Below are 17,305 nucleotides of genomic sequence, written 5' to 3'. Positions count from 1 at the left end.
ATACTGCCAGCCTTGTTCTTATGGATCACATTCTTTTTAAATGCTGCGTAATCATGTGTTCCAAATAAGAATCAGGATAACATGAATTGAATACCTGGTATGTGTCACACAATGTTCTGGCTTTTTGGAGTGGTATCACAGTTAATTCTAACAATAGCTTTACAAAAATGGAAATGTTCATCTTCTTTTTACCATTAGGGGAAACAATCACTGAGCAGCTAAGAAATTTGGCCAAGGTCACATAGCTGGAAAGCAACAGAGCTATGATCCCAAGTAGTCTGGGTTTGGAGACCATGTTCCAATCATTACACTTTGCTTTATTATGATTAGCATTGCCCTATTCATGGACATTTAGGTTACTCCATTATTAGATTATTTTACATGGCACTGCATTCAAAACCCCCAGTTTAGGTGTCTTTGTGTGCCTGTGCAAATATGTCTGCAGATAGAGTCCTAAAAAGACATTTAAAAGTATGATAGTTCACATTTTTAAAGCACGTTTTAAAGTGTAATAGTTCAAGTAAGAGGAGAGCAATGTATTTGGTTAATTATTGACCCTGATCATGATCAAATTCAGAGCAAGATATGACAGGTAAATCTTCAGGATTTGACAAACATCTGAGCTCTCAAGCTATTTATCCTTTTATACCATGATCTCATCCTTTGCTTCATAGACCCTCCAAAACTCCTCCCCTTATCTGTCTCACAGAGAAGTTGCCTCGTCCACATTATTACTCTGCCTCAAATTCCCGTTTACTTCATTTGCATTTGACTTGTCTCATAATAATGCAGTCAGCATGCAGAGGAAGTCCAGTTGCCTAGGGGACTGTAAGTAGGGAGCACACTTCCATGTCATTGGGATCTCCTTGGGTCATATTTGTTGTTTGGACGCTTAACAGAGCTCTTGATTATGCTTGATGTTATGCTCACAAAAATATAAATATCTGCCTTTTAAAATTTAAAGGTCTCATCTGCCTATATTCCTTTTTTCCTAGTTCACTTTTTGCTTTTATTCACTCATCTTGTCACCTGTCTCTGCTCCACTATGACACATTCACTTTCTGAACAATATTGAACACTCAGCACAGATGTCGTTTGTTCAAGGTCCTATGTTTATGTTAAGTGTCTCATTTAGATGAGTGCCTTAACTGAGTCCAGAGAGGGGAATTTCTAAGTAGTCAGCTATCTTTGCCTTGATTTACAGACCTGCAAATGGAAGCAAGGGGTCACTTCTGAGTGCCTTGGACCCAGAGTAAGCAGAGGATATGATACAGAGAGGACAGGATCATATTTAACATGAAGCTTCTTTTTCTTGGGAACCACATGAGAGGTCCACACCCATATGAGCAGAGGACATTTTTACAAGGACTCTACTCTGTGATAATTTTCAGAGAAGACAGAATTTGTGCTTGTAGGTTGTGTTTGTTGGTAGAATTATATTCTGCTTTCTGGACAAATACTCTTTCTGTTTATACCTCAACACAATCTATGCTCCATTAGGCTTTTAATAAATAGTAAATATTGCATTTTATTCCTTGTACCTCTGGTAAACTGATGGTGCATGCTTCAGTTGTGTCTGACTCTTTGCGACCCTATGGACTGTAGCCCACCAGGCTCCTCTGTCTTTGAAATTCTCCAGGTAAGAATACTGGAGTGGGTTGCCATGCCCTCCTCCAGGGGAATCTTCCCAACCCAGGGATCAAACCTGTGTCTCTTATATCTCTTGCAGTGGATTCTTTACTGTCTGAATCACCTGGGAAGCCCAAACTGATGGTAGAAAATCTAAATCAAGTGTTTAAGAGAAATTCAGTTTACAAGCCTCCTTTTATTTTTATGTACACTATATAACTCCCTCAGTCAGATACACTTTTTTTTTTCATTTTATCTCTCCATTAATGGCCTGTTTAAATCATGACCTTTCTCATTCTCCATGAAGACAGACATTGATAGAAAAGTCTTATCGCTGAGTTAAAGTCAATTCCTAAAAGATAACTCTGACCTCTTTCTAGATTCTTGTGAGACTCTCCCTTGAAATTCTCCCCCATGCATGTGAGCTGGGGGACCAGGAGGGCGAGTCTCCCCCACTGACGGGACAATCTGCTGGTGAGCTGTGCAGTAAAGTACACTGCAGTCACACGTGAGCCTCCATGGTGATGGGGCTAATAGAATTGAAGGGTCTTCTGAAAACAGTGCCTTCTGTTATCACCAGTTCTGCCAAAGCAGAGTAAGCCACAAAAGCATTTAAGTTCTGGAGCATTTCCCAGATTTACTCCATCTCATGTGGTTTTTTTTCTTTTTTTCTTTTTTTCGATAAGCAAATGCCCAAGGTTAAATAAACAAAACGCAAAAGCAGACTTGCTATGGACAGTAAACTGGAGAGGGTAATTGACATTTTTCCATTTATTGATTATTAGATTTGAGACATGCAATCTGTTTCCTGTTAAAAAAGCATTTTTTGAGGAAAAACTAGACAAAACACTAATATATATGTTTCCATCTTCATTGAAATATCTACCTTCTACTCTCTTGGCCATTGTTAGGCCAGATTAATTGAAAAAGGTGAAAGATGTACATCCCCTAGTTTCCTATTAAGTTTCAGACTTGGCCCTTTTCTCTGATAATTAAAACACTATCATTAAGAGGCTGGTCTTGAAATTATTTCCATTTGATTGCTGAGAGCTCCCATTTTTCAAAGGAATGAAAAAGAATCCTGATAAAAGGTAAGATCATCATTATCATCATCCTCTTTGTCATCATGACAGTGCATTTTCACTGAGAAAAGGACCCATTTTGAGGTTGCAAGCATCTGTGAATTTCTATAGTTCTGCCTTTCAGTTTCCATATATATATTTTTTAAATGCATAGAAGTCTCCATAGGAGAGGCTAACTCTGCTTATCTTTTTGATGTGAGAGGTGACCTGACTTTGTGGGAACAGATTTCTTTTATACTCCGTAATCATAAAAATATCATATCCCCATTTCCCTGTGGGATATGATTATATAGAAGGAAGCCACAGCAAATCTCTTACCATATGTTGATGTTATGAGCTATACTAATCATTTTCACGACTCGCTATTAGTATCCTGCTCCCAAGTCAGGCTGAATCAAAGAAGTGTCTGAATTAATTCTAACTACTGCCACCACTGAGATTTCCTTTGAACTCACTGCTATTTATTTATCAGTAAATACATTTTTTTGTTGCCTCTGGAAAATATTATTTAATAGGGAAGGAGCTTGTCTGAGCCAAGTTCCTTCAGGCCTGAGAACATAATCAATCACTGTGAATTCTGAATTGGTAGTATTTTTCAGGCTAAAATCCATCTAAACAGATGAAAAGATTTCTATTTCTGTTTTATTTGAGTGTGAGATTTTATGATGGAGTTATTGGTTTCTTTAACCATTTCATTGAAAGAAATAGGAGAATTTAAAGCATATGTGGAGTTACTGTTCTGTTTTTGTTTTTAAGATCATCTATCCTAGAATGAGGTTGACTTCCCAAGCCACAGATAGAAATCACCTTCAGCTTCCTGCAGCATGTCACAGAGAATGCAACTCCATTCTGATCTTGAGGAAGTTCAGTTGCTGCCCTGGCTTTTTGCTGATCCCAGGCTCCCTAAAGCAACTGTAACCTGGGACTCCTCCTTAGGTAGCCTGATCCCCTTGGCCCCCAACTGAAGAGCCTGCCCAACTCTAAAATATTGCATCTGCCTGGAGCTCTGTGCAGACAGGCTCTACTACCCTCCTTGATACCTTTACATATTAACCTAGATCTAGGCTGAATTTTCCATACCCTTTGGATCCCCAAATAATGAACTTCTGGCTTTGGGAGTCAGGTCTAGAACCGCTCAATATTTGATACACCCAGTCCCAGTCTTTTTGTTCCCAGTTTCCTTCCCGGCCCATCAGCTCATGCCATTAGCAGTTAGCACCAGAATTGTGACAGGCAGTTCCTTTCCTCAGGAGAGAAAAATTGCAAACAGCCTTAAATATGGAATCCCAACAACTAGATACACAAGTCTACATCTGTAATCTATCAAAGTATTAAGAAATGTAATGGTTCATTTTTTGTTTACAGTCTTATATATTTTATATATTATGCACCTTTCTGTCTATATTGATAATTGAGCACTGATTAGACTCCCAGATACATTATAATATGTGATTAAATTATAAGCCACTGGGTGTCACTCTTAAACTGTGCAAATGTGGCTTTAGTAGTGACTTTTCAATAGTGAATTGGAAATGGACAGTTAGAGATATAGCCAGGGATAGAAACCATTTGAACTGTTTGGGTAGGTACATTTGCAATGTCAGTGAACTGTGGCAGAGTTTGCCCTTAGGTTCCTATATATTTTCTCTGACTTATTTTTCATTGGCAGTTAAACAGGACTAATAATTGGAAAAAATCCTCTGAGCATTAAAAAGACAAAAAGACTTTCATTAATCCATTCAACATATGTATTAATCACACACTACAAGTAGGATATTGGACTAATGAACTCTGAGATTATAAGAAGAAGTGAATTTGCATCATGCATGAAAGTGAAAGTGGCTCAGTCATGTGCGACCCCGTGGACTGTACAGCCCGCGGAATTCTCTAGGCCAGAACACTGGAGTGGGTAGCTGTTCCCTTCTCCAGGCGATCTTCCCAACCCAGGGATCGAACCCAGGTCTCCCACATTGCAGACAGATTCTTTACCAGCTGAGCCACCAGGAGAGCCCAAGAGTGCTGGAGTGGGTAGCCTATCCCTTCTCCAGTGGATCTTCTTGACCCAGGAATCTAACTGGGATCTTCTGCAGTGCAGGCTGATTCTTAACTTATTGGAATGCAACTATGATAAAAGAAAATTCTTCCTGTTATTCCTCTCAATGAATTTGTGCCTCAAATTAATTTTCTCTTACACTGTTGGTGGGAATGCAAACTAGTACAGCCGCTATGGAAAACAGTGTGGAGATTTCTTAAAAAACTGGAAATAGAACTGCCATATGACCCAGCAATCCCACTTCTGGGCATACACACTGAGGAAACCAGATCTGAAAGAGACACGTGCACCCCAATGTTCATCGCAGCACTGTTTATAATAGCCAGGACATGGAAGCAACCTAGATGCCCATCAGCAGATGAATGGATAAGGAAGCTGTGGTACATATACACCATGGAATATTACTCAGCCATTAAAAAGAATTCATTTGAACCAGTCCTAATGAGATGGATGAAGCTGGAGCCCCTTATACAGAGTGAAGTAAGCCAGAAAGATAAAGAACATTACAGCATACTAACACATATATATGGAATTTAGAAAGATGGTAATGATAACCCTATATGCAAAACAGAAAAAGAGACACAGAAATACAGAACAGACTTTTGAACTCTGTGGGAGAATGTGAGGGTGGGATATTTCAAAAGAACAGCATGTATACTATCTATGGTGAAACAGATCACCAGCCCAGGTGGGATGCATGAGACAAGTGCTCGGGCCTGGTGCACTGGGAAGACCCAGAGGAATCGGGTGGAGAGGGAGGTGGGAGGGGGGATCGGGATTGAGAATACATGTAAATCCATGGCTGATTCATATCAATGTATGACAAAACCCACTGGAAAATTAAAAAAAAAAAAAATTAATTTTCCTACTGCCCATCAACCTTAGGCCCAAGCTTTTACATTCTGCTCTGTGACACTGGAGCTGGGACTGTGCAAGCTACTGTGCAAGCTGTTCCCCAGGCTTCTCTGATGGCTGGCTTCCGGTTAGGGTCTGCCCACTAGAGGTGTTGGCTGGAGGTTATAAGTTGATAAGAAAGCAGAAGGAATATTCTTCTTTTCAGTTGTGATCAATTTCCCTTCATTTGTTGCGTTCATAAAAGGTTCCAGCCTCCACCTAATCTCAGCGTTTCTAGCGTCAGTTCTACTGTCACTCCTTTAGTAGTGCCGTGCTTCCTCTTAGAACTGCTGTCAGAGGACGGGTAGCAGTCATGCGTTGTCTTCCTCAGATCAGCTGAGTAGTGGCACCTTGGGGGTCTGAGCATCTGCTCTGTGGAAACACTCCCCGCAAGCTCCCAGGTTTTGGTAGACCATTTCTGCTCTTTCACACTTGCAGCCCTAAGAGTGGTAGCACTGCTTCCCAAGCTACTGATACCAGGGTTATCTTAGAAACCTTTCCCCCTCATTCAGCCTTCTAATCCTGTGTACCTGTTCCCCTGTATTAAATCATCTCTCTCTGAAACACCTAGCATGGCTCCTGACAGAGTTCAGACTACAGTGAGGATGAGATGAGACATACAAATGTTCTTTCTTCATTCACCGTCAGATTGTGTGTGCTTCTCATGGTTGAGAAATATAATACTGAGAGTCTAGTGTTCACTATTAATAATGTGTTTTTCAGTCAATATGGGTCCTCATTACAAGCCAAATGGTCAACTGAAAAAAACTAGAAAAAAAGGCTTCACACAAATAAAAGATGTAGTGATATGCTGACTGTTCCAACACCAGGGGAAACCTGGCCATGTTGGACTTAATGAAAAATGATCTCCAAATTGCCCTTTTCTAGGAGATTTCCCAGGATGACTTGACCATATAATAGTTTTACCTTTCATGTTGACTTTATTTTTTATTTTATTTATTTATTTATTTATTTTTAGACTTGTCTGGACTTGGTGTAGCTCAGTCTTGAAATTTCAGATATTCACTAGAGAGAGCCACTGGATGGAAATTTTTTATGAGTGTTCATAGAGGAGGTTTGAAGTTGTTTATGCAAAGGCCTCTTTGCTATGGATTAAACATAGGGTGGTAATGCCACCTTCATTAGGGGCTGGTGTGGTATTTTAGAAAGGGCTTTGGAGCCGTCATGACCTGACTCCAGCAACTGATAGGTTTGTAAGCAGTTACTTAACCTCTGTGATCCTGTTTTCTTATTTGTGAGACTGCGATAATAACAATAAAACAATAATAACAATAAGCAGGGAACAGATACAGGTAAGAGAAATAAGACACCCAATACAGAATGAAAGTGTGAAAGTGTTGGTCACTCAGTCATGTCCAACTCTTTGTGACCCCATGGACTGTAGCCCGCTAGGTTTCTCTATCCATGGGATTCTCCAGGCAAGAATACTGGAGTGGGTTGCCATTGCCTTCTCCATCATGTTGACTTTAAAACACGTCTCCATAGTATATAATCTTGCTAAGTTGAGTAGGACAATTGTTGTTGCCTTAAGGAAGTTACAAACTGGTAGAAGAAAGCATGTAAAAACAGAGAAAACCAAAATGTGCACTGTAGTGTTCACTGCAGCATTTACAATAGCCAGGACATGGAAGCACCCTAAATGTCCATCAACAGGAGAATGCATAAAGAAGTTGTGGTCCACGTATACAATGCAATACTACTCAGCCATAAAAAAAGAATGAAATAATGCCATTTGCACCAACATGGGTGGATCTAGAGATTGTCATACTGAGTGAAGTAGACAGAGAAAGATAAATATCACATAATATCGCTTATATGTGTGGAGAAGGAAGTGGCAACCCACTCCAGTTTTCTTGGCTGAAAAATCCCATGGATGGAGGAGCCTGGTGGGCTACAGCCCATGGAGTTACAAAAGAGTTGGACAGAGCGACTAACACTTACATGCAGTATCTTTTTAAAAGCGTCCAAGTAAACTTATCTGTAAGACAGAAATTGAGTTACGGATGTAGCAAACAAACTTGTGAGGTTAAGAAGGGGGTGGATAAACTGGGAGACTGGGATTGATATATACGCACTACTATAACATAAAGTAGATAACTAATGAGGACCTACTGTAGCACACAGGGAACTCTGCTCAATACCCAGTAATGGCCTATATGGGAAGAGAGTCTATACAAGAGTGAATGTATGTATGTATAGAACTGATTCACCTGAAATTAGCAACATGGTAAATCAACTATAGTCCAATACAATTTTTAAAAAACAGAGAGACAATACATGGCAGTGTTTGATAGGAGCAATGTATAGAACAAACCCATTTGTCACCTGTTAGTAGTGAGACTTCATGAAATAGGTTGAAAGATAGAGGGGAGAACAGAGAACATGATGCACAGATTCTGCTGGAAATTTCATTCACTCCCCTGCTTAGAGCAAGAAATTATTATGGTTATTGTTATTATGATTACTTCCAATAGCTTTAAAGACCTATTGGAAGAAGAGTCTTATCAGTCATGGAGTTTTGCTTAGTATATAATGTTTTCTTCTCTTGCTGTAATTTAGTGTTATTTTATTTTATTGTTCTCCGTGACAGTGGAGAACATCTGATTCCTTCTTTAAGCCCCCTCAGTAATACCCTCTTTAAAGGAGTAACAGACTAGTGTTAATTCTTTGTTTTATGCTGTCAGAGTTTCTTTTTTGGTTTGTTTGATTCCACCCCCCCCCCCCACCACGCCCTAGAAAACACATGATTATATTCCCTGGTTCCAATTTCTATTGGCCCCCATCCTTCATGCCTCAATTCTTGAGCTGATGAAATAATCATTGTCCTTTCAGCACAGAACACAGAGCTTAGTAAGACAGAAAAAGAAATCTCCCAGCTATAGTGCTGGGACCATCAATCCATGGGAGCTTTGAACCCCAATACGTTTCATCCTCTTACCAGGTCATTTATCTTTGAAGGTGGTGACATACTAGGGTGAGAGATGACCTAATGATGAGGGACATCTTCACAAGTTATCATTTGAAGAAGTGGTTTTTGAAGAATAAGGAGGAAATGTGGGAGGGGGTCTAGCAGTGAACTCTTCAACTACTAAATCTTTTGGGATTCAGCACTGTTTCAAAATATATTTGCCTAAAATCCTTGAGGGATTCATTTAAAGGAGAGGAACAAGAGGAAAAGAGAGGGGTTTGAAGCTGAGGAGAGAATATTTGTTGCTTTTTTTCCTCATGATCTGAGTTTATTTGAACAGTTTTTGTCCTGCCAAGTGACTTAGTTTGAGGGATCTTCCCCTGGTTTTGAATAGTGATGGGAGCGTTGAAAAAATTTTTCCTTGAAAATGCCCCTGCTGTTACTTTGAGCTATATCAAAGCACACTCCACGCAGAATTCTTTGCATTTATTTCCTCTTTTTATGGCAACTCATTCCAGATGAATGTGACAACCTGAGCTGTACTAAGACAATGGAAGTAATAAACTTATTTAAAATGGATTTTACTTTACCTTATAACAAAATATCTGTGTAACTATAGCTTGCTGAGTATAATATAAAGCTTTTTACAAATGAAGGCTCTAATGAGATACTGATATGTTTTGAAAATTGGCCCAGGAGATTGTTAGAAGAACTTGGCAGCCTTACAACCTTACAGTATAGACAGACTTCTGCATGGAATAACACAATTCATATACACCTTAATGGGAACCTCCTGGCTCTGACTCACAGTAAGCCATGAAGCCAGACACTCTACTCTGTAGTGCTTGTTCAAGTTCCTGGACGTTAATCTGGAGTCATATTTACTTTGTATTTATTTTCTGAAGTGAATGATGTCAGGGTGGCCAGGATTTCAGGTAAGAAACACTAATGGATAGTTAGGAGATAGTTAACTTTCAAAAAAATCAATGTCAGAGATACTCAGAAGGTAAGCTGGAAGAGACTTTATTTTCAAACAAAAAACCAAATAGGTAAGAGCTCACAGAAAGAAAGTCAGTGGAGGAATTTAGCTTTATTTAGAAGTCAGCCAAACAGGTATGTGAAGAGAAATAAAGCTAGGTTCTAGACAAGGAAAAAATAATTAAGGGAGCTAAATCTTAGCCTGTACCTGGATCATAAGGATATCTTAAAGAATTTCAAAATTGCAGTCAACTAATTAAGCAAAAATATCAAACCAACTGTTACTGTTATTATCATTTGGGTTAGACAGCTAATTGATTGACTAGTTATTTTGCTATCTTATGAAATTGAGAATCAGTATAATATTAGTCATATCTGTGTAACATGATTAAATTACTTCAGGACAATCAAATTAATATGTTTTACTATTAAACCACACCACAACTGATTGTGTTAAAGGTAATTTGATCCAGAGTGATGCAGCAAAATCTACTTTTGAGATGGGCTTCCAAGGCTGGTTCCACTGTGATTATTTTAGTTGTGAAAACAGTCTCAGTCTCCATGACCTAAGCAATACAGGTGGTTGGGGCAATTCTCCAAGTACTCTAATTCAGCGAAAACATTGGCTCTTCTGGAAATTACCTGGGTCATTTGACATGTGTTTTGCTTTAGCTAGTTCAATAATTTTCCCAATTGTCTACTTTGGTTTTGCCAGAGAGAGACAGCCTTATGATGTCTGGACACAAATATAAGCTGGAGATGAAGAATTTTCTTTGCTATTGGGCTTAAAGGATTTTTCTGAGTTGGCAAGTGCAGTCTCATCTAAAATTAGGGAAAATTTGTGGGTCTAGGTCTGTGCACTGGAAATGTGTGGAGTGAAATCACAGAAATCTATGGATGTTCCAGGTTAGGAGCCAGAATGCCACAACACTTAGCTTTACCATCAGACTTAGAGATACAGGATTTTCCATACCAGTGTTCCTCAAAATTTTTGTTAATCATTCTTTCCAGTAATCAGGATTCCACTAACCTAGAAAAAGTCAGTATTCTAAAGAAGGAAATTTGTAAGATTATAGTAGGAAATTACAAACTTAAAACGCTGGGACAAGATGTCACTTAAATGCCTGAGTGTGAGACGACATGGAGTGGCGGAGACTGGCAAGCTGGAACACTCATGCTCCTGCTAAAGCTGGCATCCATCACGCAACTTTGGCCAGTGCACACGGTGTGCACACGGTGTGCACACATGGTCCCAAGCTTGCCAGAGCTTCCATTTTTCAACCGAAGTCAGGAACCTGGATCTTTATATTAAACTCCCCAATGTTTATATGTTAGCAACCTCTTGGACTTCGTTGGACCCAGTTAATAACACCCCCTCTCTTCTCCTCTTGATTTCATTACCAATAGAGAAATGACACAGAAATAAGACAGCTGGAGATCAAGATGTTAACATTATTACTGACAAAGTTGATGGAAGAACATGGCTGAAATGTATTTTCTTTTTTTTTTTTTTTCTTTTTCAGTGTGAGCTTTATTAAGATATATTTAAATACCAAATATCCATTTAAAGCATACAATTTGGTTGTTTTTAGTATATTCATAGAGTTGGGCAAACATCATCATCATCAATTTTCAAACATTTTCATCCCCCCAGGAAGAAATCCCAAATTTATTAACAGCCATTCCACATTTCTCCCCAAACTCCACAGCTGCAGGGAACCACTGATTTACTTTCTCTGTAGAGTTGCCTGTTTGGGCATTTAAATTAGATGGAATCATATATGATCTTTTGTGACTGATCTCTTTCAATTAGCATAATGTTTTCAAGTTTCACCCATGCTGTGTGTCAATATTTCATCCTTTTTATTGCCAAATAATATTTCCTTGTGTGGATATACCACATTCTATGTACCCGTTTATCATCTGATAGACGTCGGGGTTGTGTCTACTCTTTGTGAAAATGTAGTTATGCACATTTGAGTACAAGTTTCTGTGTGAATGTATTTTATTTTCCTGGGTTTATATACCCAGTAGTGGGGTTGCTGTGTCAGTTGGTAACTATATATTTTTTTTTTTTTTTGAATCCAGATCTGGGTGATTTTTTTTTTTTTTAATTTTTTTATTAGTTGGAGGCTAATTACTTCACAACATTTCAGTGGGTTTTGTCATACATTGATATGAATCAGCCATAGATTTACACTTATTCCCCATCCCGATCCCCCCTCCCACCTCCCTCTCCACCCGATTCTAATTACCACTCTTCTCAGAAGAAACCTTGGGTATGCAGAAGTGTTTTGTCAGGGAAGAAAGGATGAAAAAAAGAGAAATGATAGTGCTCTCAGATTGTTAACAGAGTAACTCTATCCAATTAAGAAATAAGGACCAATGAATGTCAGGCCTAAGCTCCTACCCATCAGGATGAGAGATCAGAGAACTAGAATGGAAGTCCCCACTGCTGTCACTGCCACATGCACATTAAAATATAAAGTAGAAAGAAAGCCGGGAAGGGAAGTCCTTCCCTGCGGTGCTGTGCTTAGCTCAGGTGTCCAACTCTTTGCAACCCCGAAAGCTGTAGCCCACCAGGCTGCTCTGTCCATGGGATTCTCCAGGCAAGAATACGGGAGTGGGTTGCCATGCCCTCCTCCAGGGGATCTTCCCAACCCAGGGAAGTCCACCATAGTAATGACTCATTCATTTTATAAAATGTTGTGCAAGGCAAACACAACTTTACTCAGCCTACAGACACCCAGTTTGCAACCTCTGGTTTGCACTTACTCTGTTTTTAAATTTGTCAGTTAATTGTACCTTTTAGGACTAAAAATTTGCAGTAATATTACCATAGGCATAAGTATGAAAAATAAAAATTTCTCTACTTTTATTGAAATTCAGCATATCAGTTAGAATACTTTTTGATGGTTTTATGCAATAATTTAATAGTTGTATCTTCTTCCATACATTTGATTTTCTTGAAAATGTGTGTTGGTAAATAAATTTCAGTTGATGTCTAGTCCTGTACTCTTTTCAGGCTTCCCAGGTGGTGCTAGTGGTAAAGAACAAGCCTGCCAAGGCAGAAGGCATGAGATGTGGGTTTGATCCCTGGGTCTGGAAGATTCCCTGCAGGAGGGCTTGGCAGCCCACTCCAGTATTCTTGCCTGGAGAATCCCACGGACAGAGGAATCTAGCAGGCTACTGTCTATAGGGTCACAAAGAGTCAGACACAGCTAAAGCGACCTGGCAGGCATGCAGGCACGCCTGTACTCTTTTTATCTGTGTGACCCCACAAAGAAAGCCAATATTTAAGGTTCACAGCCCCAGTTATGACTTCACATTTCTCTTTCACTTACGCTTTAGTTCCATATCTGCTAAAACTGTTATTTACTTTCAATTTCTGTCCTTGCCTCATCCTTCTGTTGATACTTTAACATCTGAGGTGGTTTTCCTGGTGACTGTTTTGACTTCTCTGTGATTCTGGTTCCTCCTCCTCTACCCATTTCCAGGCATGCTCCCTCGAGTTGCTTTGAGTAAACACTCCTCTAGTTCCAGTACCAGAGATTCCCCACACTGTGTGGTTCTCCCATTAGGCTTGCTTCAGACCCTTCAACAGGAAATAGCATTCATAGTTTTTCCATTCTTGGTGGTTCTGGAAATGTTTATTAAATACATTTTGCAATGAGTGGACCATTGGCTAGGGCAATGATATTTGTCATAACAGGATTGGTCTTGTTCTAATGGTTTGGCATTGTAAATGGGTTTCTAATTCAGCAGAGAAAGAAAACACAGTCATCCTTGATGAAAATATCTTAAGAAAAAATATTTCCTCTCTGATGTGACTGAATCTCAAGAAGTATTTTTAAAATATAGCTTCATTTTTGTAAAATTCCCTTCTTAGAATCATAACTGACTAAAAATGTCTTTAATTTCATTGTAGCAATGGTCTGGGTGTTTTGGATATGTAGACCTAATTTACTGCTTACACTTTAGTGTGTTTTTGATTATTCAAAACCTTTTTTTTTTTAGGCAAATGACATCCACATATCAAAATGATGACCCTGTCCTTGCATAGTATCCTGGGAATTTCCTCCTCTGGAGCTTTGGGAGGTCTGGGGGGTCAGAGTGCTTTGAAGTGGGTGCTAAACAGGATACAGGAATCCATGCCTGGTATTGTTCTTTTTTTGTTCTAAGATGACCCTACTGGATAGATTTACTATCTATCTATGGGGGAATGGGGGAAAATCTTAGCTCTGGCTTCTCAACTTGTTCAGCTATGGGCCTTAAACCTCCGCTCCTGCAAGCACAATCCAGTAGCGAAGTTAGTCTGTATGAAGGCAGGCAAAAGTCCAGAAGACTTGGCCTTGCCAGCCATGATCTATGCAGAGTCAGGCTGGAAGCCGCAGGTTCTAACTAGGGTGAAGCCTAGTCATGCATCATCCATAAAATCTTGACTACCCCATGACTTCCATTTATTGAGTGCTTGCAATGGCTTTGTAACTGTACTGTTTTTCATATATTACTTCTTTTCATTTAATCCTTGACATATCCACAAGATAGGGATCCTCATGGATGAAGCAACTCAGGCTCAGGGTGCAACGAGGTCACATAGCTCGTTAGTAGCAGAGCTGTGATTTTAAGCTGGGTATCTGGTCCACTGCTCATCAAACGTGGCCTGTTGGTCTGTCACTACTGTTTTGCTTTTACCTCGGCATTCTGTTCAGCATTCCAGTTCTCCATCTGGCTGGGAACCATGGCGTTTCCCCAGCTTTTAATAAACTCTACCCAGGTAGATATAAAGCTGCTACGCACAGGGTGTTCGAATGTATCTTTTACCCTGAACTCTCAGAGACTTAGTTTGCTAGAGTTCTCATAACGAAATACCATAGATTGGGCAACTTAAAAAAAAACCAGAAATTTATTTTTCTCATGGTTCTGGAGACTGGAAGTCCAAGATCAAGGTGTTGGCAGGTTTGGTTTCTGCTAAGGCTATGCAGAGTACATCATGAGAAATGCTGGGCTGGAAGAAGCACAAGCTGGAATCAAGATTGTCGGGAGAAATACCAATAACCTCAGATATGCAGGTGACACCACCCTTATGGAAGAAAGTGAAGAGGAACTAAAAAGCCTCTTGATGAAAGTGAAAGAGGAGAGTGAAAAAGTTGGCTTAAAGCTTAACATTCAGAAAACTAAGATCATGGCATCTCGTCTCATCACTTCATAGGAAATAGATGGGGAGACAGAGGAAATAGTGACAGACTTTATTTTTTTGGGCTCCAAAATCACTGCAGATGGTGACTGCAGCCATGAAATTAAAAGACGCTTACTCCTTGGAAGGAAAGTTATGACCAACCTAGACAGCATATTAAAAAGCAGAGACATTACTTTGCCAACAACGGTCCGTCTAGTCAAGGCTATGGTTTTTCCAGTGGTCATGTATGGATGTGAGAGGTGGACTGTGAAGAAAGCTAAGTGCCAAAGAATTGATGCTTTTGAACTGTGGTGTTGGAGAAGACTCTTGAGAGTCCCTTGGACTGCAAGGAGATCCAACCAGTCCATCCTAAAGGAGATCAGTCCTGGGTGTTCATTGGAAGGACTGATGCTGAAGCTGAAACTCCAGTACTTTGGCCACCTCATGTGAAGAGTTGACTCATTGGAAAAGACCCTGATGCTGGGAGGGATTGGGGACAGGAGGAGAAGGGGATGACAGAGGATGAGATGGCTGGATGGCATCACCGACTCAATGGGCATGAGTTTGAGTAAGCTCCGGGAGTTGGTGATGGACAGGGAGGCCTGGCGTGCTGCGATTCATGGGGTCACAAAGAGTCAGACACGACTGAGCGACTGAACTGGACTGAAGGCCTCTCTCTTCACTTTGCAGATGCCTGTCTTCTTGCTGTGTCCTCTCACACAAGGTCCTCTTTCTCTGTGTGCGTATCCTTGGTGTCTGTTTGTCCTAATCTCTTCTAATTAGGACTCTAATCAGATTGGACTCAAGCCAACTCTAACAGCTTTATTTTAACTTAATAACCATTTTAAAGGTCCTGTCTCCAAATACAGTCATTTTCTGAAGTACTGGAGATTAGGGCTTCAATACATAATTTTAGAGGGTGACACAATTTAGTCCATAATAGGGATCAAGAGCTATCACCCCTGCCCCTGCTAGGACACACTGCCATAGGAGGAGATCCCTGAGAATTGTCAAGCCAACTGGAGATTGAAACCATAGTTTTTGTACTCCATTGCCCCATACCCTGATTTCTGCCAGTTCCTCACTGGCCATTCCACAGAGAGAGAGAGACAGAGGGAGACTGACTTCAAAACGCCTGTTTCTGTGCCCATGACTGAAAAGACTGGTGTTTAAGGCTATGCTCTTAATATGGAAATTGCTTCTTGGGCTCCAATCTTATTGAAAATTCAGTTCAGTTCAGTTCAGTTCAGTCGCTCAGTCGTGTCCGACTCTTTGCGACCCCATGAATTGTAGCATGCCAGGCCTCCCTGTCCATCACCAACTCCCAGGGTTTATTCAAACTCATGTCCATCGAGTCGGTGATGCCATCCAGCCATCTCACCCTCTGTCATCCCCTTCTCCTCCTGCCCCCAAACCCTCCCAGCATCAGGGTCTTTTCCAATGAGTTAACTCTTCGCATGAGGTGGCCAAAGTGTTGGGAGCTTCAGCTTCAGCATCAGTCCTTCCAGTGAACACCCAGGACTGATCTCCTTTAGGATGGACTGGTTGGATCTCCTCGCAGTCCAAGGGACTCTCAAGAGTCTTCTCCAACACCATAGTTCAAAAGCATCAATTCAAGTAAATGGCAACGGGACCACACCTATCAATAATTACCTTAAATGTAAATGGGTTGAATGCCCCAACCAAAAGACAAAGATTGGCTGAATGGATACAAAAACAAGACCCCCATATATGCTGTCTACAAGAGACCCACCTCAAAACAAGGGACACATACAGACTAAAAGTGAAGGGCTGGAAAAAAATATTTCATGCAAATGGAGACCAAAAGAAAGCAGGAGTCGCAATACTCATATCAGATAAAATAGACTTTCAAATAAAAGCTGTGAAAAGAGACAAAGAAGGACACTACATAATGATCAAAGGATCAATCCAAGAAGAAGATATAACAATTATAAATAGATATGCACCCAACATAGGAGCACCGCAATATGTACGGCAAACACTAACGAGTATGAAAGAGGAAATTAATAGTAACACAGTAATAGTGGGAGACTTTAATACCCCACTCACAACTATGGATAGATCAACTAAACAGAAAATTAACAAGGAAACACAAACTTTAAATGACACAATGGACCAGCTAGACCTAATTGATATCTATAGGACATTTCACCCCAAAACAAGCAACTTCACCTTTTTCTCAAGTGCACATGGAACCTTCTCCAGAATAGATCACATCCTGGGCCATAAATCTAGTCTTGGAAAATCCAAAAAAATTGAAATCATTCCAGTCATCTTTTCTGACCACAGTGCAGTAAGATTAGATCTCAATTACAGGAAAAAAATTGTTAAAAATTCAAACACCTGGAGGCTAAATAACACGCTTCTGAATAACCAACAAATCATAGAAGAAATCAAAAAAGAAATCAAAATATGTATAGAAATGAATGAAAATGAAAACACAACAACCCAAAACCTATGGGACACTGTAAAAGCAGTGCTAAGGGGAAGGTTCATAGCATTACAGGCTTACATCAAGAAGCAAGAAAAAAGCCAAATAA

Source organism: Cervus elaphus, chromosome 25, assembly GCF_910594005.1.
Source record: "Cervus elaphus chromosome 25, mCerEla1.1, whole genome shotgun sequence".
NCBI lineage: Eukaryota > Metazoa > Chordata > Mammalia > Artiodactyla > Cervidae > Cervus > Cervus elaphus.
The sequence above is the reverse complement of the archived record's forward strand: the minus strand, read 5'-3'. Positions refer to the sequence as shown.